Consider the following 21,308-nt stretch of genomic DNA (forward strand, 5'->3'; position numbering starts at 1 on the left):
AAGAATTTTAATTACTATTCCATGATTGCTTTATATTCAGTACATAACATTCAGGTAACACAGCCTGTATGATGATAAGCAGTTTAATTAGAAAGCAAAGATAAGAAAAAATGCCTTTATAAGTTACTGAATTTGTTCATGCTGGTCAGGTGATAACCTGAGCACACAGTTTCCCTCGATATTTTAAGATGAGAATTGCTAATTCTATCTCAACCTTTGTTTCCTCACACTGTAACAACTGTTTTATATGCCATTTGCCTCTCTCTCTTGTGTGTGTCAACACCACAGTTATAATTAGATTGAAAACCTGAACCTGTCTTTAATCTTTGCACCTGTCCAAACAAATAAGTTCTGCCTCACATTTCTACCCTGGTGTAAGTATCACAACAAACAGACACAAATGTAAGTTGTGCACTGCCAATAGTATGCTTACCCTTTCAACAAACTGTCTCAAAGGATAGCCATTGATTTCCTAGTTATTATGAACATGAAATTATTGAATGACAGATGATAGAGTGTTAGGTCCTACAAGTATTTTCCCAAATGGGTTATCTAGCTAGGGTTGTCATAGCAACCGTGCTATTTGACAGAGCTTATGACAAAGAACTCTTTGCTCAGAATTCAGCTACACAACAGCTCATTGCTTCTTAGCTTACACTCATGTAAATAAGAGAGCTCTGCAAATGGAAGCGCACCTTGTGTCCACTCTAACAACCTGTTCGAAGAACCCCTCAAGAGGTCTAGTCCAAAACCAGAACCAGGTAAATGGGTTCCTACAAGTCAATATGTTTTTCACTAGAGGGTTCTGTCCATGGCTGGACATTGCACTATTAACCAAGGTAATGTTAAATCCCCATAAGATAAATTAATAGATCTGACAGCCCTGAGTCCATAGGGAATAGAAGTTCTGCATCATGACACACAATTGATTAAACCAAGGAGGAGAAATACTCACAAATCACTCATTGCTTTTCACAGTTAAAGGTTAGATAATTTCTTGCCAACATGACACTTATGCTGCAGAGATCTGGTGAACTGCTATTTTACATCTTTATTTATTTATTTACTTTGACTGAAATAAATTAGATTTCCAAACTGAATGGTTAGTTCAAACAGGGATGTTTTTTTCATAGCTTCACAGCCCTGGCTTCTTTCTCCTCCCCCCACCCCCACCTCCCGGCACACACACATACCTCCTCTACTCATCCTGTCAGGAAGAAATTTATAAGTGATTCTTTTTAAGTGGTGATGTTCTGTCTGGGAGCAGTACTATAATTTCACACCAGAACAACAAATCAGGGATGTCACAAAGGCTCAGGCCAGATGAAGGGCACAATACTACAGAAAAACGAGTTCCACATGCAGTACACCTGGTATAACTTTTCTGCTACAAAAGTCAACTATAGATCTTTGTCCGCCACTAAGGAGAATTGAGTGCTCAAGAAAAGTGTCATATGAACTGCTCTGGAAAATGAAGTCCCTACTCACATAACCAGTACAGGCAATTAAAGTTCAAGCTTCTTCACTCAGCCCCCTCTGCATGACAGAGCCTTAACTCAAGAGGGATTACTTCTATTTTATTTTTTGGGGCTTGAGGGAGAACTTGTAAGGTTCTTACAAGGTAGTTCAGTCCACATGTCCATTCCATCCTTGCCTTCTCTACAGACTAGAGAATGCCCCCTGCCCAAAGGCAACTAAACATGGATGCGGGGCCCTAATTTAAGTGGTCAGGGCTTAAAGTGAACAATATTAAATGCTAGGTTTGATGATGGCCAATGTCTTGTTTTCAACATTGTCCATTTACAGAGGCAAAAAAAAAGAAGTTGCTCACAGACTGTGTTAGAGAGATCTAGACGGAGGAGACAGATAGTTAAGGGCAGACTTGGGTACACTTCATGCTTTTTTTTGGCGGGGGGAGGAGGGAAGGGCCCTTAATTGTGTCACCTGAATTTCAACACTATGCCAAAATGGTCATGTGGGATGATTCCTCATAAGGCCCTAAATCCCACAGTAGTTCCATTCTCTCCTCCCCTTCTCTCCCCTGTTTATATGCGATAAGAAGTGAACTTTGCTTTAAGTCCCATGACTTTCTTTTTTTGTGATTCTTGTTCTTTGATTCCAAACACCTACACAGCCACCCACACACGAGTGGCTACGCTTGAGCCTTCTCCTTACTAAGAGAATGTGATCATTGTAGCTTCAAATAAATTTTGATCTACTCACCTCTCCCAACCATACTGACTAGTGACCATTCAAAAACTAATCACTCAACAAAATGTCTCTTTATTGTACTTGTGAAAGTTAAAGAAAGTCACTTCAATCCAAGACGCAAATGTAGGCATATCAGGAATTATTTGTAGATCCCAACTCTGTAGCGACATGCTGTTTCACCTGGACAACTCCTTTTCAGTTTCATTCATTAGTCAATTTTCCAGGATCATAGTTACTGGATAAGGGCACATTAAGGGCCAAGACTGTGAAGCCCTTACTCCCAATGGTGAGTAGTTATATACCCGAGCAGTCCCATATGCTCCAATGGAACTGCTCAGATGAGTAACTGCTCACCAATCTTAGAAAAGACGTCACAGTCTTGTCCAAAATCAAGTCATTTTAAGTGATTATACCTCAACAAACCCTGTTGCACTGTATTCCTAACATGAGTTGCTATGAATAACCTATACTATGGGATTTAGCAAAGAGTAATTATCAGGGAACGGAGTCAGCCTGCCACTGTTACCACATCCCACTTTCACATGTGTAATATCTAGGATTTGTATACAGAGATCAGGCAGTTCAGTGCTAAACTGCCTAAATGCAAATGCAGTCTGCAGGCATGAATCTGAGTTTTTGAAATGGCCAACCCTATGAGATGAAAAGCTGCAGGAACAGTTGCAGAATCTGGGTCACAGCTTCATTAAAAATGTAAAGTTTAAATTAGGGCTGTCAAACTATTAAAAAAATAATTGCGGTTAATTGCAGTTTTAATTTCATTGTTAAACAATAATAGAATGCTATTTATTTAAATAGTTTTGGATTTTTTCTACATTTTCAAATACATTGATTTCAATTACAACACAGAATACAAAGTGTATAGTGCTCACTTTATATTATTTTTATTACAAATATTTGCACTGTAAAAAAACCCAAAAGAAATAATATGTTTCAATTCACCTCTTACAAGTACTGTAGTGCAATCTATTTATCATGAAAGTGCAACTTACAAATGTAGAATTATTTTTTTTACATAAACAATTTTTTACAAAAATAAAACAATGTAAAACTTTAGAGCCTAGAAGTACACTCAGTCCTACTTCTTGTTCAGCCAACCACTAAAACAAAGAAGTTTGTGCATATTTACAGGAGATAATGCTGCCTGCTTCTTATTTACAATGTCACCTGAAAGTGAGAACAGGCGTTCTCATGGCACTTTTGTAGCTGGTGTTGCAAGGTATTTAGGTGCCAGATATGCTAAACATTTATATGTCCCTTCATGCTTCGACCACCATTCCAGAGGACATGTTTCCATGCTGATGATGGATTCTGCTAGATAACGATCCAAAGAAATGTGGATTGACACATGTTCATTTTCATTATCTGAGTCAGATGCCACCATCAGAAGGTTGATTTTTTTTTGGTGGTGGTTCGGGTTCTGTAGTTTCTGCATTGGAGTGTTGCTCTTTTAAGACTTCCGACAGCAAGTTCCACACTTCGTCCCAATCAGATTTTGGAAGGCACTTCAGATTCTTAAATCTTGGGTCGAGTGCTGTAGCTACCTTTAGAGATCTCACATTGGTATCTTCTTTGCATTTTGTGAAATCTGCAGTGAGTGTTTTTAAAATGAACATGTGCTGGGTCATCAGCCGAGACTGCTATAATATGAAATATAAGGCAGAATGTGGGTAAAACCACAGACCAGGATACATACAATTCTCCCCCAAGGAGTTCAGTCACAAATGTAACACATTTTTTTAATGTAGAAAAACATTCAAAAATATTTATAATAAATTTCAATTGGTATTCTAATACTGTTTAACAGTGCAATTAAAACTGCGATTAATCATGATTAATTTTTTAATCGAGTTAATTTGTTTTGAGTTAATCACTTGAGTTAACAGCAATTAATTGACAGCCCTAGTATAAATGTTTCCAAACATTCCCTGCTATTTTTACAAAATGAGAGGTTCTACCTCCCCATAGAAACAAATACAGAAAAAGATGCTAAGTAAGGTTATCTGACACAAACAATAAGCAACAACAAGATGCTGTGGAGAAACAGAGGATTAAAAATGCTGTGAGGAAACTGGAATATATCGTTCGGATGAAGCATAAGTGACCAGACAAGGCCAAATAGGCTTTTCCAGTTCTGAAATATTTTTGAGAACATTAAAAAAGTATTTTTCATGAAGCCATATTTGTACCTACCAGCACTTTTATAGGACAGCTCCAGTTAAAATCAACTCTCAGTGAGCTCTCCTGTAAAGTGGACTGCAAGATGCAATAAACAAGACACATTGAGAAATCTAGATTTACATTGCCACCCACCCCCACTCTCATAGTTTTCTCCTCTCTTTCGCTCTCAGTATGAACAAAGCTGTAAATGTTTTAGGGCTGTGTGATAGTCCCAGAGAAAAAACAGAGAACATATGTAGTATATTTTCACATAGGAAAAAAAATACCAGAGATCCTAATTTCTAAAGTGTGCCTTCTGCCCAAAGTGCACCCTTGACGCTAACTCGGCTGTGATGCAAATCACTCTTCGCAGATTACTCAGCCGTAGACGATCCTGAGGCACCATCAGAAGGGTATTAGTCAACGATTTCACATGAAGTCCAATTACATGTTTTCTGTATCATTCCCTGAATACCCACTAAAATTTTGCTGATAGTAGCCCATCCAAAATGCATTTCAGGGACTGGGAGTACAGATAATATCCATTACAAAACCGGTCTATGGTTTCTGTCAATCTAAGTTAAACGCACAATAGGGACTGAAAAGCCATTGCAAAACTGCAGATTCAGAAAATATAAGAAACAAAGAGAGTGTACTTATACTCTCCTCTAATATTGTTTTTGTTTGTTTTTAAATTGAGAGAACTTCAAGTAGGTAAAGGGAGGACACTATAGCATGTTCATATGAGCCAACACACATGAAATGAGTCACGTGGTCTCATTAGCCCCATCTCCAATTTTTGGTGTATATAGAAAAACACCACATTTCTAGACCATATCCAAGTCATTTTTTTTAAAATAGGAGAATTAGTGACTACAACTACTTGCAAATTAAAAAAAAAAATCTCCCTCGCCAATCAGATTTTCATGACCTATCTGTTTTGAAGACATTTTGAAGACAGCTCGAGGCACTGGTAATGGCTACAAAGGCCTTTGTCAAGGTTCCTCCCCCACTCTGAACTCTAGGGTACAGATGTGGGGACCTGCATGAAAAACCTCCTAAGCTTATCTTTACCAGCTTAGGTCAAAACTTCCCCAAGGTACAAAATATTCCACCCGTTGTCCTTGGACTGGCCGCTACCACCACCAAACTAATACTGGTTACTGGGGAAGAGCTGTTTGGACGCGTCCTTCCCCCCAAAATACTTCCCAAAACCTTGCACCCCACTTCCTGGACAAGGTTTGGTAAAAAGCCTCACCAATTTGCCTAGGTGACTACAGACCCAGACCCTTGGATCTTAAGAACAATGAACAATCCACCCAACACTTGCACCCCCCCTTTCCTGGGAAATGTTGGATAAAAAGCCTCACCAATTTGCATAGGTGACCACAGACCCAAACCCTTGGATCTGAGAACAATGAAAAAGCATCCAGTTTCTTACAAGAAGACTTTTAACAAAAATAGAAGTAAATAGAAATAAAGAAATCCCCCCTGTAAAATCAGGATGGTAGATATCTTACAGGGTAATTAGATTAAAAAAACATAGAGAACCCCTCTAGGCAAAACCTTAAGTTACAAAAAAGATACACAGACAGAAATAGTTATTCTATTCAGCACAATTCTTTTCTCAGCCATTTAAAGAAATCATAATCTAACACATACCTAGCTAGATTACTTACTAAAAGTTCTAAGGCTCCATTCCTGGTCTATCCCCGACAGAAACCAGCATATAAACAGACCCACAGACCCTTTGTTTCTCTCCCTCCTCCCAGCTTTTGAAAGTATCTTGTCTCCTCATTGGTAATTTTGGGCAGGTGCCAGCGAGGTTACCTTTAGCTTCTTAACCCTTTACAGGTGAGAGGAGCTTTCCCCTGGCCAGGAGGGTAAACCCCTTCCCTTTATATTTATGACAGCCTTCTTCACCTGTAGGTCACAAGTTTGAATTCAACCTGAGTTGGTAGTGACAAAGTCATCATGATGAGACAGCTATTCAGTGGCCTATCTGAGTTGATAATCTCAGTCCAGTTCCTACTGGACAGGTGTTCACATCATAAAAACCACCACTGCAATGGGTACCTTTGCTGGCAGTGTCAACACTGAGCCAAGGACAGAACAGAACAGACATGGAGATGGAGGAACACTGCCTAGAATAGGATACAGATATTTTGATGGAATTGCACTAATATTGACCCTGTTGCACCTGTTCTGGAAATAAAGAAGAGGATTTCTAGTGTCTTCCACAAACACGAAACATAATTGTCACAGGGTGCTACATTCATCGCCAGTCTGGTGCCTCCTCCTGGTCACTCTGGGGATTAGCTCAAGGCCGATGCCCCCATTCATGGTTTGCACACTTTCATTCTGTCTGCAACTCTTCTCACTCCAGGACTCTCAGCATCTCCATTGTGACTCAGCTCTCTGGCTAGATCATTCAGTGTTTCCCCTTCTGAAGTAAAAGACCCAACAGGGCCTATCTGCAGCCCCGTTCCTGGGCTCAGTTCTCATTGAGTTCAAGCCCCTTCCCAGTACTGTGGCCACTCTGCCCGTGGCTGGTGGGGGAAGAAACCCGAATCTGCCCACTACTCTTGTGCTGCTTCCTTTAATTTTGTTGCTCCTATTCCTTGTGCCACTTCCCACGTATCTGGCTTCCCTGCCCAGGGTTTGCCAGCCTACAAACTCCCTCCACTCAGGGAGTGTCTGCAGTCTTTTTCAGCTCCCACTCTGTTGTTAGTTACCTGGCTTTATACAGGCTCCACCTCTTTCTGCCCAGCTGAGCCTATTTTCACTCACCTCCCTGCTCCCCAGTTCCTTCTCCAGGTGCAACGTGAGGCGTTAATTAGCCTGTCTGGCCATCTTAACCCCTTTCACTCATGTGTGGGGTGAACACCCCATCACAATACTAAATTATAATTATTGTTATTGTAAGTAACATTTTCACTGAGAAACCAAGAAAGACCTTGGTTGTGGAGCAAGGTGCCATAACATAGCTGAAAGGATTAGGAATGGCTCTCTTCTTTTCAGTCTGGACGTTTTTATGTATTTTTTTTAAATATGCCACCTCTATTCCTCAATGTGCTCAAGGACTCAAACTGAGATGTCTGTAGTTACAAAATGAAAAATAAAATACTTGGAAGATAGTAGAAATTGGGACCTTGGGGTAACAGATCTTCTTCTGTTGCAGAATCTGCAGGGATGCATTAATTATTTTATTGATTAAAATGACAAAAAATGCTTACGTGAATACAGTGGTAATGAAACAAAAACTTAGTGCAATGAATCAAGCCGGCTACTGATTTTAACAGTTAGTGTTGGCACCATTATTAAATGTTCACCAATACAAGGGATTGGCTACAGTATTTTTATCCACTAATAATTAGAACAGTAGCAAACTGCTCACTGGAGTGTCAGCAAAGAATCTCCTCTAAATTTGCAAGTTTTAACTTGTGAGCTCCCTGGCATTCACCCCTTGGGTTCACATAGCACAGAGAATGCCACTTCTGTTGCAAAAAGCACCCTGAATCCAGCCATTCATGGGCTGAAGCAGGCATGAAGATGTGCTTAAACTTCTTGGCGCAAAACGATACCTACCAATTATCTGTACTATTCAAAATTTTCAGTATGTAACAATTTGGTGAAGGGGATAGGGAAATGGGGATTTGATTGAGATTCTCATGTGTGTGGGGGGTCAGGGGGTTAAAAAGAAATGCCTGGATAATCACTTTCAGAAGAGGAAAGACTCAGAGTAGGTTTTCTGAAGCTGTGAAGAGAAAGAAATAATATTGGGAAGAGGTGTGCAAAGCAACCAAAGCAGCCTGTGTGTCTATTTTATTTTGCTTTAAAAATACTTATTGAAGTTTTCACTGGATTGTGCCACTGACACATGAAAGAAAACCTTTCATGTTAAAAATGTGCTCACACTCTTACTACAATGCAGTTCTGTGTCCTCTGGATCATTTTAAAGATAACACTGGTTAAGCTTTTTCTGTTATGGGTGATCGCAGCAAGTTTTAAAAACAAAAAGAATAGATGTTCTCACTACGCAGATTTCCCCCAGCTCTTCCTATAACAATGCTTCCAAATTCAATCTACTGTTAAAAAATTACTCCATTCTAAAAGCAATTAAGTAGAGCATTTCTCCCCCGCCCCTCCCCCAGCTTAACTTGTCAATCCTATTAAACCAAACTCTAATTAAGGGTGGAAAAGTGGTTATTTTATCTGTCAAATGAAAATAATTTAGTTCAAGTTAATGAGGACTGGTTTTTAACTGATTAGTCATTTTGATTCTGGCTTGTTACAATGGCAGAAATTACTTTCAAAAGATACAGCAGTATCAGCAGTCATTTTCACACATTTGATAAACAAACAGAGCTTTCTTTTGTGACCAATCTAGCACAAATGTATCTGAGAACAGACACAGTAAGCCCAGACAGCTTGGAAAGTATAATCCACTCTAGAAATAATAAAAAAGACTTTCCAGTATTTGTTTTATATCATGTTTGCAACAAGTTGACTTACAACTAATGAGGGCCAATTGTAGTTGTATGCGACTGGTACCCAACCTTGCAAACTCTTACTCACATGAGAAGTCCTTGCTCACATGAAGAACCATGTAAGTGCCCTAACTACCTATACGAGGGTTTGCAAAATCCTCCTATCGCCAGGTGTAAATTTTCAAAACTAAGCATGTTACATTTTTTAGTAGTATTTGTAAAGTGTCCACACACACTGCTCCATAAGTCTTTCTACTAACTGGCAAGAAGTAACTAATGCTCTACATCATTCAGAATGCAAGCCAAGGCAGTTTTGCATGAGAAATGCTAGGAAATCCGAGTGCTGTCCAGCAACATTCCTTAAAACCTTAAGTCAGCTCCATCACACTTAAGTTCACTTCCCAGTTCCTTACACATTTGTGCAATAGTTTGCATTTCTCAATAACCATTTCAATCTCTTATAATTTCCCTTAAAAGGTGTGGAACACTTTAATAATAATACATTTTATTTCTATGGCATCTACTTGCTCTTTGCAAGATGATGAAATTTCAATTTAAAAATTATATAAAATAATAAAATTGTATCAGATAAAACTTAACACCAGTTCATATAAAAATTTCAGTGTTCAGAAACTCATCACAGTTTCCCACACAGTTAATTACCAAATGATTACTTGACTTCAGAAAAAAGTATTTAAACTGAGCCAGATCATCAGGTCATGCCAAGTGCCTGTTTAAAAGATACCAAATCTTTGATCATCTTAAGGTCAGGAGACAGAGCATTCCACAAACTTGTGGACACAAACAAAATTACAGGCAGTAGCTGTTTTACCTCTGTGATCTTCCAGTAGAAAAAGCCCAACCTAATAAGATCAAAGATAGCAACCTCTATCAAGAGACCTCTAACTTAAATGCTACACAAATAAATAATTTGACCCCACAGCTAGATGTCATGAGACTTAGGAGTTGGTTATCTATGAAATCCAGGTCAAAAACTAAAGTAAGGATGAAAATAAAATCTCTGAGACCTGTAGAAGACTAAGGGCCAGATTTGCTGAGGTATTTAGGTGTCTGAAATTGTAGACAGGCACCTAGTAGGATTTTCAAAGAACCTATCCGCATCTATAGGCACCGAGGCCCGGATTTTTAACAATATTTAGGCACTGTCGCACTCAGCATTGCAGGGCCTAACTGATGTGAGAACCCCAGTGTCATTTTCAAAAGAGATTTAGGCACTTATATTGACAGTAGATGGGATTTTTTGGGTTCCATAATCAGTTAGGCACTGCAGTGCTGAGCGGAGCAACACTTAAATAACATTAAACATGTGGCCCTAATAGTTGTTTAAAAAGTACAATACGTCCTCACTAATCAACACTTCTCTAAACTGCAAATCTGCCTAAAAAGTGGTGGTCTCCTTCCCTCCGAGCAATGGTTTAAAACGGGTGCTATACTGACATTTCATAGTTTTTAGATTTTATTAGTTTTACAAAATATACACTACATTTACTAACATACTGTGGAACAGCATAAGTAATTAAAATTGAACTATAATTGACAAAGTAAGTACATTTAAGGCTGTATCATCTTTTTTTTTTTTTTTAGTTCAGAATGGAGCCTCAGTCAATTAGCATCAATTAGTGAAGCTGTAAGGGCATGAGTAAAACCTTACCTTTGAAATTTCTCTTGAACGCCATTTATGTGTTATTTTTGTGGTGAGTTCTGAAGATTTAGGTCTTGATTCAGCAAGACACTTATGCAGAATGTTGTAATTGCTTGTATTTTTGGATTGGGATGGTCATCATTCTAATAATTGCCTGAGATCTGACTCGGAAGTGCAAGGCCATTGTAGCACTCAACTGCATCTCCAGTGTTAAATTTTAAGGAGTGATATGCTGTAATTTGCCTCTGGGTCGTCATACCTTTCAGAAACTCTAGTGTAGCTGGTCCAAGCCCAGATGAAAAAGGAGGAAGGCTGGTTTCAGCGTGGCAGCCAGCCATAGCACTTTGCCAAAGAAATCTATAAAATGAGTTTTCATACCTGGCACTTTATACCCCATATTCTGCTAATGCTCAAAAGAATGAAGAATGTTTGCCATTTCAGTTAGAATATTTCCACTGCAGTGAGTTTTCCCTTTCAGTTGATAAAACAGATTTTGCTACTTTAAAACTGTACAGCAACTTCATTGCTCTTTAATTTTGCGTAGTCCCCCTGAAGCACTTTGCTACTGAATGGCCTTTAATATGATTTGAAGCAGATACTACTCCAGGGCTTTCTCATCTTCATCACTTGTTTGTTTTGACCTTGACATTTATTTAATTAGAACCGATTTGCCAATCATGCACAACCCTTCTTAAAGTCAGTCTCCTTGCACCAGTGAATAGGCCCATTCAGTTAGTAATGATTTTTCAACGCACCCACAGTAAAAATATACAAACCGAGGAGCATACAAAGTAGGTAGGACACCTGTCTTCAGGAATCTGCTATTTTCTTTCCTATTATAGCTTTCAATAAATGGCAAATGAAGCAGATCCATAAAAGTTCCATTGGCAAATAACCAGCTCCAACATGGCCAACACTGTCAGATTATTTAATCAGCTCCTTGAAACGTGCCTCAGTGGAGGAATGCCTCAAGTTTTCTAAAGCAGGATTCACTCCCTGATTATCATGTCAGTTCCTTCACTGCTGGAGAACAGAGGAGAGCACACAATCTGTATCATGTGTCTGTCACACACTGAGTTCTGGGAGAGGAGGACTTGTTAAGACTGTCAAGTACCATTCAGGAATATATGCCCATGGAGTTGTTCCTCCTGGAAGAGAACCAAATAACTCATACTTTTTGAAAATTGCTTATGACAGCTTTTCAGTCTGCTTCAGGCTGGTTCTGAGTGGTGATTTGTATTTTCATATACTCCTCATACATTCAGAAATGTACACCTGTCAGGCAGGCCATGACAGACTGTGTCCATCCCTAACCTTTGGGGGAGGGGCGACTCTTCGCTTGCAGACATTATCCCTATAAGTTTCTATCAGAAGTATACGTGACATAACAGGTAGAGGGATAAGGAATATGGAACAGACAGCCACAGAATTTTAATGAGGGACAGAGACTTCTGTGCTATCATAAAAGAGATGAAAATTACTATACTGATCCTTGACACTTTAAATTGCACATCAAGCCCATGGGCTAATCATTAGGGAAAGGCATGAATGCTGTGGTATGAAACTTGCTTTGTTGTCCAAGCTGACATCAGATTTCTTATTCTGTTTGTGAATCATACTTGGGTTTAAATAAAGAAGTTCAGTGTCTGACCTCCTTTGTAAACAGATAGGATGATTATTATTGTCTCTAATGAAAACAATGTGCCCAGAAAACAGAGGAATGGGTGCAGCATTAGAAACAGAGATCCACCTGGACTCTGAACACCTTTAAACGCTCATGAAATCTAGATCTGAATCAGATCTTTGTGTTAGCACCTAGCCCTATAATGGGCCAAAGCATAACATATGCCAAACATGCCAAACTTGGGAATGTGCCAATCCAGATCCCAACTTTGTGTCTCTGGCTCAGCTAATAAAATGCTAAATACTGATATTTCGGTGATAACAGATACCAGAGATTGGACAGAATGGGAGGCGATGACACTGATGCTTTTTTAAAACTCCAGCAGAACAGCTTGTGTCTGTTCTCTTGAGAGACGTCCTTCTCCCCTCAGAAAAACTGACTTCTCACTGAAGTGACTGAAAAATTTAACTTCTCACAGGCTAGTTGTACATCATATTTATAGCAAATACCATAGCAGACAAATGGGAGCTGGTGAGACACACATTAATAATGGGTAGTTAGGAGGTTGGTCTATTATTTGTAAAAAAGCACTGTGGGAAGCCTCTGTCTGACCACACCGTCCACAGCCTGAGCTGATGTTTTTCAAAAACACTGAGATAACTCAAGGCAGTAGTGTGGGGAATGGCACTTTGCTCCAAGAGGTTTGTGTCTGACCTCCTTTGATTGACAAGTGATTGGGACCCTAACTATGGGTGACTGGGGAGGACTTAATGCTTCTCTCATCTTTTTGGGACAAAAGTGAAGTGACAGGGTAAAGGGGGGAGGCAGTACACAGACATTGGAAGTTTTGTTATACTCAGATAGGAAGGAAACAAAAGACAAAAACAGACCTCTCTGGCATCTCTCTCGCCACCTGGCAGGAGGGTTCAGTGGCAAAACAAAAAGAACAGTCCAAATATTCCATCTGCTGAAGAGTTCAGGGCACAGCAAATATTTGCATTCATCTGAACAGTAAAAAGTATGTTATTTCAAATTATTTCACATCTGTCTCTGCTGTAAATAACACTCACTGTTGGGCTCTAATGCTTAATTACCATTGCTCTTACAGGCTAATAAATGGTTGGATTACCAGTGTTAAAAAGACACAATTTGTCAAGTGTATATTAATGTTATTCATATTAACATTAGACTTGACTATAAAGAGGGCTTTTAATGTCATTCATCCATTCAAGATTTACCACCCCAATTTTATAACTAATGTGCAAAGTGCTGAATTATTGGATTTCTTTAATCTTTTTTTAATTCTTTATTACTCAGTAACTTCTGTCGTACTTCAGTGATCCATCATGCCTAGCACTACTACATAAGACTCTGTTAAAAGAAAAAGGGCTGGTTAACCGTTCAATGGATTAATTTTCCTCCTGGAGTAATTCTTTTTACAGGGCTCTCCCCGTGAGCTCAATGGAAATAGGAGTGGACCTGTGATCTGTGTATCAGTTCTTGAAGCTTTTCCTCGCTGTTTGGTAAAAGAGATGCAAAACTACTGGTTTCTTGCAAATTTAAAAGGTAAGGGTAACTGAAACTGACATGCACACATTGTTTGATTTAGTTTTCATTTACATTAGCACTTTTGTCAGTCAGGGGTGTGGAAAAAAAAACACACCCCTGATCAACATAAGCACCGGGGTGGGCAGTGCTATGTTAGTGGAAGACACTCTCCCGCCGATATAGCTACCACCACTCATTGCGGGTAGTCTAATTATGCCTGCAAAAGAGCTCTTTCTTTTTGGCATAGAGCAGCTACATAGCATACAGCTGTGCCACTGTAAGGTACGTAGTGTAGACAAAGCCTTAGTGTGGGCATTTAAATATTTTACTTGGCAGGAAAAGGTCACTTCAGTCCTGGAGGTAGTCAAATCAACCCCATTAACAAAACCTCAGTCAACTGCTGCTATCATTATCTTTAACAAAATGCCACTTTTATGTTAGGGCTATTGAGTACAGACTTCAGCTTTATTTCATCCCAAAATGCTTTACAAACTTAAAATTTTCTCAGTGTGAAGATTTTCTAAGCTTACTGCTATATTTAGACACTCCTTTCATGAAAGTGATTATTTAAGAATGGTAGTTAAGTCAACCAATCATACCCCAAAATAAAACAATAAAACTCTCTTTAATTTCCACCTTTCTTTGTTGGTCCCACGGGGCAATGACCATCCCTTCAGAAAAGGACAATGGCCAGCTGAAAAATAGCCTATATATATATATATAGTGACAGGGTCGGGTCAGATGGCTACAGGAGAGTAATCCTATTGGGATCCAGGAAGTGGGCTGGCTTTGCCACCGTCCCCCACTGCTAAAGGATCCCCCCCAGCCTAAGAGGGGGATCCACAGGACATGGACACCAAATGAGTATGGGGGACAACTAATGAAATAACAGGGACAGGAGTGTGGCCAAAGGGTCAAACAAAAGGAACCGGATGGGGACACCAAGCAGAGAACCCCAGACAGTGCCCACTGCTCCTCAAAGGCATCAAGGGAGTCAGTGGACGTCGCCCAAAGGAATTCTGCCCGGATACGTGAATGGACGGAGGATCGGAAATAGGCCCCACAGTCACAGGAGACTCCATCAGCCAACCTCCTCACTCCGGTTTTATAGATGGTCATTTAGGTGGAGTATAGGCTGGCCCACCGGGGCTCCTCACCCTCCAGAGGTGGCAGGAAGTCCCACCATTTTGTATCAGGGCGGGACACGAGGGTGAGGACATGAAGGGTGTGGAGCACGAGCATGTATAGATGTTTCCTTGGCGCAGTCTGGAAGCAGACCGGCTGCAGCTTGTGCAGCTGGATCAGGTGAAGGGCGGGGGGGGGTGGTTGGGTCCACAGGGCAGGGGCCCGATGAAAAGGTCTGGAGGGCTTGGGGTGGAGGGTGGGTGGGGCGCGCCCTCATGCAGGAGCCGGTCGAGGTAAACCCAAGCAGCGGGCGGCAAAGCAGCCCTCACCTGAAGTACGTGCCGGGGAGTACGAGGTCTGGAGAGCCCCATGCACTGAGCGAGCATCAGGGGATCCATCCAGTCTCCCCAGTCGTAGTCCAGGAGGTCTCCGACTCTTGTGACTTCTGCCACGATCAACCTCTGGTGCACCGAGGGGGACTCCGCCACCTGCACACGGAGCTGGGGGTTGTGTAGCAGGGGTTCTGCAAGAAGATCTGCCCCCACAGACCTGGTCATTGAAAGCAGTTTCCAGGTCCGGAGGAGGTCCTGGTAGAAGACTGGCAGCCTGGAGAGGTCTCGCAGAAGACCTATCAGATGGAGATAAAGGAGCTGCCGGTTGTATTGGAGCCCTCAGAAGCGGCGCAGAAAGGCGTGCACCAGTATGCTCCACACTGGACTGCCTGCACCATAAAGGAGCCTCTGCAGGGCCTGCACGCGGAAGACATGGACCTGGTTGTGTAGACAGTTCAGGCCCTGCCCTCCCTCCTCCAGGGGTAGATGGAGAACGCCTGTAGGGACCCAGTGCAGTCCTGACCAGAAGAACTCCAGAATCTATGTCTGGAGGTTGGCCAGGAAGCCCGGGGCTGGGACCAGGGTGTTGAGCCAGTACCAGAGCATGGACAGGACTAGCTGATTTAGCTCCAGTGCTATCCCTCGACGGGAGAAGCACCGGAGTAGTCCTGTCCATTTTCAGAGCCGCTCTATCACCCTGCCCTCTAAATCGTGCCAGTTCTCTGGCAGAGAGGGATGCGTGGCAGAAAGGTAATTGCCGAGATAGAGCAGCGGACAAACGCTCCACCGGATGGCCTGAAGCGCGGGTGGGAGGGAGCTCGCCTGCCAGCCGTCCCCGACCGCCAGGCCAGAGCTCTTGACCCAGTTGAATCGTGCAGAGGAGGCTGCCGAATAGAGGCGTACAGCACCCGGAGAAAACCCACAAACTGGGGTCCAAAGCAAAATGCTCGCAGAGTGCTCATGAGATACCCATGGTCCACCCTGTCAAACGCCTTCTCCTGATCCAAGGACAGGAGGGCGAACGACAGACCATCCCTACACCCAAGTTCCAAGAGGTCCCGGACCAGATACAGGTTGTCAAGGATGCTACGGCCCGGGACAGTGTAGTTCTGGTCTGGGTGGACCACGTCCGCCAGCACGGACCCTAGCTGCAGCGAGATGGCTTTCACTACAACTTTGTAGTCCATGCTGAGGAGAGAGACGGGATGCCAATTTCGTAAATCGCGGAGGTCCCCCTTCTTCAGCAATAAGGCAAGCATGGCTCACCTGCACCAAAGAGGGAGGACCCTGCTCTGTAAAGACACGGCCCAGACAGTCACTAGGTCTGGGCTGAGGACACCCCAGAACACACGGTAGAACTCCACGGTCAGCCCGTCCATGCCCGGAGATTTATTGGTGGGCATGTGGCGGAGGGCTTCCGAGAACTCAGCCAGAGTGAGAGGCAGTTCTAGCCAGTCTCGGTCGCCCATGCTGACCATAGGGAGCTCGTTCCAGAGCACTCTGCAAGCGTTAGGGTCAGTTGGATCCGGGGAGAAAAGGCTTGCATGGAAGGCCCTCACCCTCCCATACATCTCCACTGGATCCATGAGGGGGGTGCCGTCCTCTGCTAGAAGGCAGGTGATGTGTTTCTTGGCTCCCCTCCTTTTCTCCAGGGCATAGAAGAAGTGGGAGCCGCGATCCATCTCCCGACGGAGACGGATGCAGAATTTGAACAAAGGCGCCCGGGCCCAATGATCTTCAAGAGCCCGGAGTGCCTCCCGCTTCTCCCGGCAAGCGCTGCAGAGGGGTGGATCCTCAGGGCTGGCAGCCAGATGCCTCTCCAGCTCTAAGACCTCCCGTTCCAACTGCTCTATCGTCACATCCCTCCATCAGCTGGCGCCCCGGGTGTAGTCACGGCAGAAGAGCCGGGCGCGCATGTTCCTCAGGTCCCACCATCGCCACGCCAAGGGAAAGGCATGCTGCTGCCCTCACCAGGCCAGCCAGAACTTCCGGAAGGATGCCACGAAGCCCACATCCTCCAACGAGCTGTTGTTGAAATGCTAATAGGCCGGCCCCGGCCTCTCTGTGCAGAGAGAGGCCATCACGGGGGCTAGATGATGATCAGAGAATGGGGCCAGCCGGATGCTGGAGGAGTGGACCCGTGAAAGGTGGAAGCGTAATACATAGCTGTGGTCCAACCGGGAGTGGCGCGACTGATGAGCTTCCACCCAGACAAAGGTGAATGTTGAGATGTCGTCTGGGTGGCGGTCGCACCAGATGTCCACCAGGGAGTGATTTTCGACTATCTCCCAGAGGACATCCATGGCGGCCGGGCACTGCTCCATCCCTGAGCGGTCCCGCTCCTCGAGGGTGGTGTTAAAGTCCCCTCCCAGGCACTCGTGAGCATCCAAGGTGCCGAGGAAGGCAGACGCCTGCTGATAGAATCGCAGCCACTCCAGGTCCGATGTTGGGGCATAGATGTTAATGAGGTTGACCACGAGCCCCTCCATATGGACCCAGAGGTGCAGCAGGCAGCCCGGCACAGCCTCGGCGACCCCCAGCACCTCGGGCCGTAGGTCGGGGGAGAACAGGGTCGCCACTCCTGCCGTACGAACTGTGCAATGGCTAAAGTAGACCCTGTCCCCCCAGTCCAGCCGCCAGCTGTCTTCGGCGGCCGGATCCGTATAGGTCTCCAGCAGGAAAACCACAGAGTACCCCCCTCCCGAAAGAAGGAGAGCACCTGGGACCTGCGGAAACCCATCCCACAGCCCCGGGTGTTCAACGTTGCAATGATAATAGGTGCCATGAGGAGGGCTGGGGGGATCCTTGCCGGCAGGGATGCTCGCGGCCCCCATTGGGCCGCGCAGCAAACTGTGACCTACCCCGTAGGTGAGCAATGAGTCACAGAAGCCATGGACCCGCTGGTAGGCTGTGGGTGGCCTGCTTCCCGGTCCTTTTACCCTCCCCCATAAGGGCCCTTGAGGCCTGGAGGATTTGATAGAAGTCCCCGCATCACTGGAAAGCAAGCTGTACCCTGTTGCGGGAGCCGCAGACGTCTTCAAGGAACTCCCGCAGCTCCTCTCGCAGCACATAGAGGGGTGGGGATACTGGCTCTTGGCCATCCTCTGGCAGGGTCCCTGACACAGCTCCCTGGCCCACTGAGATGCGCAGGGAAGGGACGGACCCCCGACGTGGCACCCGATGGGCCGGCGCCACGCAGCCCACCTCAAACCCTGGCTCAGAAGGGGGCAGCGGAGGGAAGATAGCAGCTGCTAGTGGGTCGGGACAGGGAAACACAAAGGCCACTCCCTGGGGGGTCAGTCGCCAGAAAAGGGAAGCAGACAGCCCCAGGGGCAACAACAACATTATGGGAGGTGGAGGGGGTAGGGACAGGGTCGGCATCAGGGGCAGGGACGGAGTCAGGGATGGGGGTAGGGGCAAGATTCTGGGCTCCAGAAGCCAAGCAACTGTGCGGTGGCACTTCCAGTCAGGCTCAAGGGTTCGGGGGGTGGTGAGGGTGTTCTCAGCGATGCCGCACGCAGGCTCCATGGTGGTTTTGGCAGCCAGAGCATCAGGAGGTGGACTATCTTCTGAAGGGCTCCCGCCCGGGAAGGAGGTCAATTGCTCCACCCCAATGAGGGGTGCCCCTGGTGGCTTAGGTCCCGGCCGTGTGGCACTGGCCGTCGACTCAACAGGCTCGGCGGCTGTCAGCGGGGTGCCATCTACGGCCGGTTGGTGGAAGAGTCCAGGGGCTCCTCGGAGGTGGGAGCGGAAGCAACGGTTAGCAGGAGGGAGCATGGGGAAAGGGGGGCCGGAGTGAGGTCTCCCAGATCGAGGCCCGCTGGCAGAGGGTCGTCCTGCCCCTGGGTGACCAGGGTCAGACCCAGAGCCTCGATCTCCTCGTAAATGGAGGAGCCTTCTACCACCCCGGGTTCTCCCCGCTGGCACCCGAAGCGGCGGTCGCCTCGAGGCTCACAGGAGCTTCAGATGGTAATGGGGCAGGAGGGGCTCCATCGGGGGCCTCAGAGGGGAGGGACACCCGGTGGATGGACACCCGGTGGATGGAATACACCTGTGGGCGAGGCGGAAGGCTCGGCATCAGTGCCACCCTTCCTGGTCTTCCGGGGAACCGCCACATCTGATGGAAGGAGCGGAGCTCGAGCCTTCCGCTTGCCCTGCTTCCCCTGTACTAGGGCCCAGCCCTCCATGGCATCATCTGGGGGCTGGCTAGCAGAGGTCAGGTTGGGGGGCAGGGGCGATGGCTCAGGGACTCGGGGAGGTAATGGTGGGGCAACACAAGGGAGGGAAGATTCCCCCTGGGGTGGGCCCTCTCCTATGCCCGGCGGTATCACCACTGCACCCTCCTCCACAGGCCCAGCCAGACTGCAGGCAGCAGAGGTGGGGCTCTCCTGCTCGTCTGGGCATAGTGGGGGAGGTGGTGGACTGGGAAGGAGGAGGGGCGGCTTCGGGCGCCGGGCAGCCAGGGGCGCCGGTGATGACAGGGCCAGCGCTCTGCCAGGGCTCGGGGGTCCTGGATGCCCCTCCTTGCCGGGCCAAAGGCAGTCCCTCCGGACATGTCCCATCATCCGGCAAAGGTAGCACTGGGCCTCCCCAATAGAATAGTTCACCCAGTAACAAGCCCCCTGGTAGGGGAGCAGGAATGACCCCTCGAGCACCTCTCCATCACGTGCCGCCGGCAGCAGTTGAAGCTGCCCTTGCCAGTGGAACGAGAGGACGTGATGGAGGATGGGGACTTTGTAGTCCAATGGGAGAGGGCTGACAATGGAAATGGGCTTCCCCAGGCTAGAGAGAGCGGGTAATAGGGCGGCATTGGGAAGGAAGGGAGGGACGGAGGTCAGGACCAGATGGACACCCAGGTTCTCTAGCGGCTCCAGGGGGACGAACAGCCCCCTCCCCCACTACCAGGCCCTTCTCCACTGCCTCCTGGGTCGCGGCCTCCGATGCGAAGAAGAAGACGACCTTTCCATACATTTTGGAGGCTGCCACAAGGGCCGTGGGCCCCACCACCCTCACCAACACCCGCACGTAGGTTTCTATGTGGGGCGAGGTGGGCACCAGGAGGCAACAGACACCGTGCTTCCTGGTCAAGGTCGGGAAGGGGCCCCTGCTGCTTTAGATGGTAGCAGAGGCGGTGGGCAGGAGAGATGACGTAGCGGCAGGCGGGGGGGCTGCCACCACCTGGGCGTACGCCCTGGGGGCCGGGGGAGGGGCGCCCACAGAGCTGGTGGAGCGAACAGCGGGGAGGGACATCGCGGCCAATGGCGGGGCCGCAGCAGTAGGGGCAGCCCCTGCCATGGAGGGCTTGGTCTTTTTAGCGGGGCCCTTCCCCTTCTTTTTACCCTGGCCCTTCCCACCAGGTGTGTGGGGGGGGCGTTCCCTAGAGTCAGAGGGGGCGAGGGATGTGGCAGCAGTGGAGGTCATCCTGGTGTCCACCGCTGCCAGTGCCCCAGCGGGGGTGGCAGCAGAGGTAGAGGTTCGTGGGGCAAAGGGGTGGCAGGTGGGGGAGGAGTGGTGGGGTCTTCCATGGGGCCCCACCTGCCTTGTTCCACACCATCATGAGCAGGGAGGGAAGGGGAGACACCAGAAAGAGAAGGGGAAAGGGGAAGCAGGTCGACCACTCCTCCCCACTAGGCTGCAGGCAGGGGAAGAGGGCGCCAAAAGGGGTGGGCTGGACGGGGGGCAAATCGGGGTTAGGAGTCAGTCACCGACATGGGGTGGGATTCCAGCTCCTCTAGCTGCACTAGGAGAGGGGGGAATACAACAGCATTGGGGGGTGCAGTGAAGGCGGTTCAAACTAAAATGGGGAGGGGCACAAGAGCATGGGAGGGGGCATGGGAGCACTGAGTGAGGGGCTAAGCAGGCTTGAGGTAGGACAGGGAAACCAAGGGGCTAGCTTCAGAGGCTGGGGCAGGGCAAACAAACAATGGCTGCAGAGGGAAACGGGCGGGACAGGCAAACAAACTGAAGCTAGTAAGGGAGGCTGGTGCAAAGGGAAGAGGCAAAAGGCTGCAAGGGGCAGGTAGCAATGGGCAAAGCTGCAGGGTGGACAGTCCAAAGACGTGTGCTTGCACAAAGGAGTCAGTTTGGGCTGGCTGCTGCTTCTGGCCCAAATGGTTGAAACAGGGCGTGGCAAGCCA

The 21,308-nt window shown here is 46.4% G+C and overlaps 1 protein-coding gene across 1 annotated transcript in view; it reads right to left on the reverse strand.

Annotated features, from left to right (window-relative positions):
* Positions 1 to 21,308, reverse strand: part of PDZRN4 (PDZ domain containing ring finger 4) — a 386,181-nt gene that overhangs the window by 195,913 nt on the left and 168,960 nt on the right. The window lies entirely within an intron of this gene.

Source organism: Lepidochelys kempii, chromosome 1 (assembly GCF_965140285.1).
Source record: "Lepidochelys kempii isolate rLepKem1 chromosome 1, rLepKem1.hap1, whole genome shotgun sequence".
Classification (NCBI taxonomy): domain Eukaryota; kingdom Metazoa; phylum Chordata; order Testudines; family Cheloniidae; genus Lepidochelys; species Lepidochelys kempii.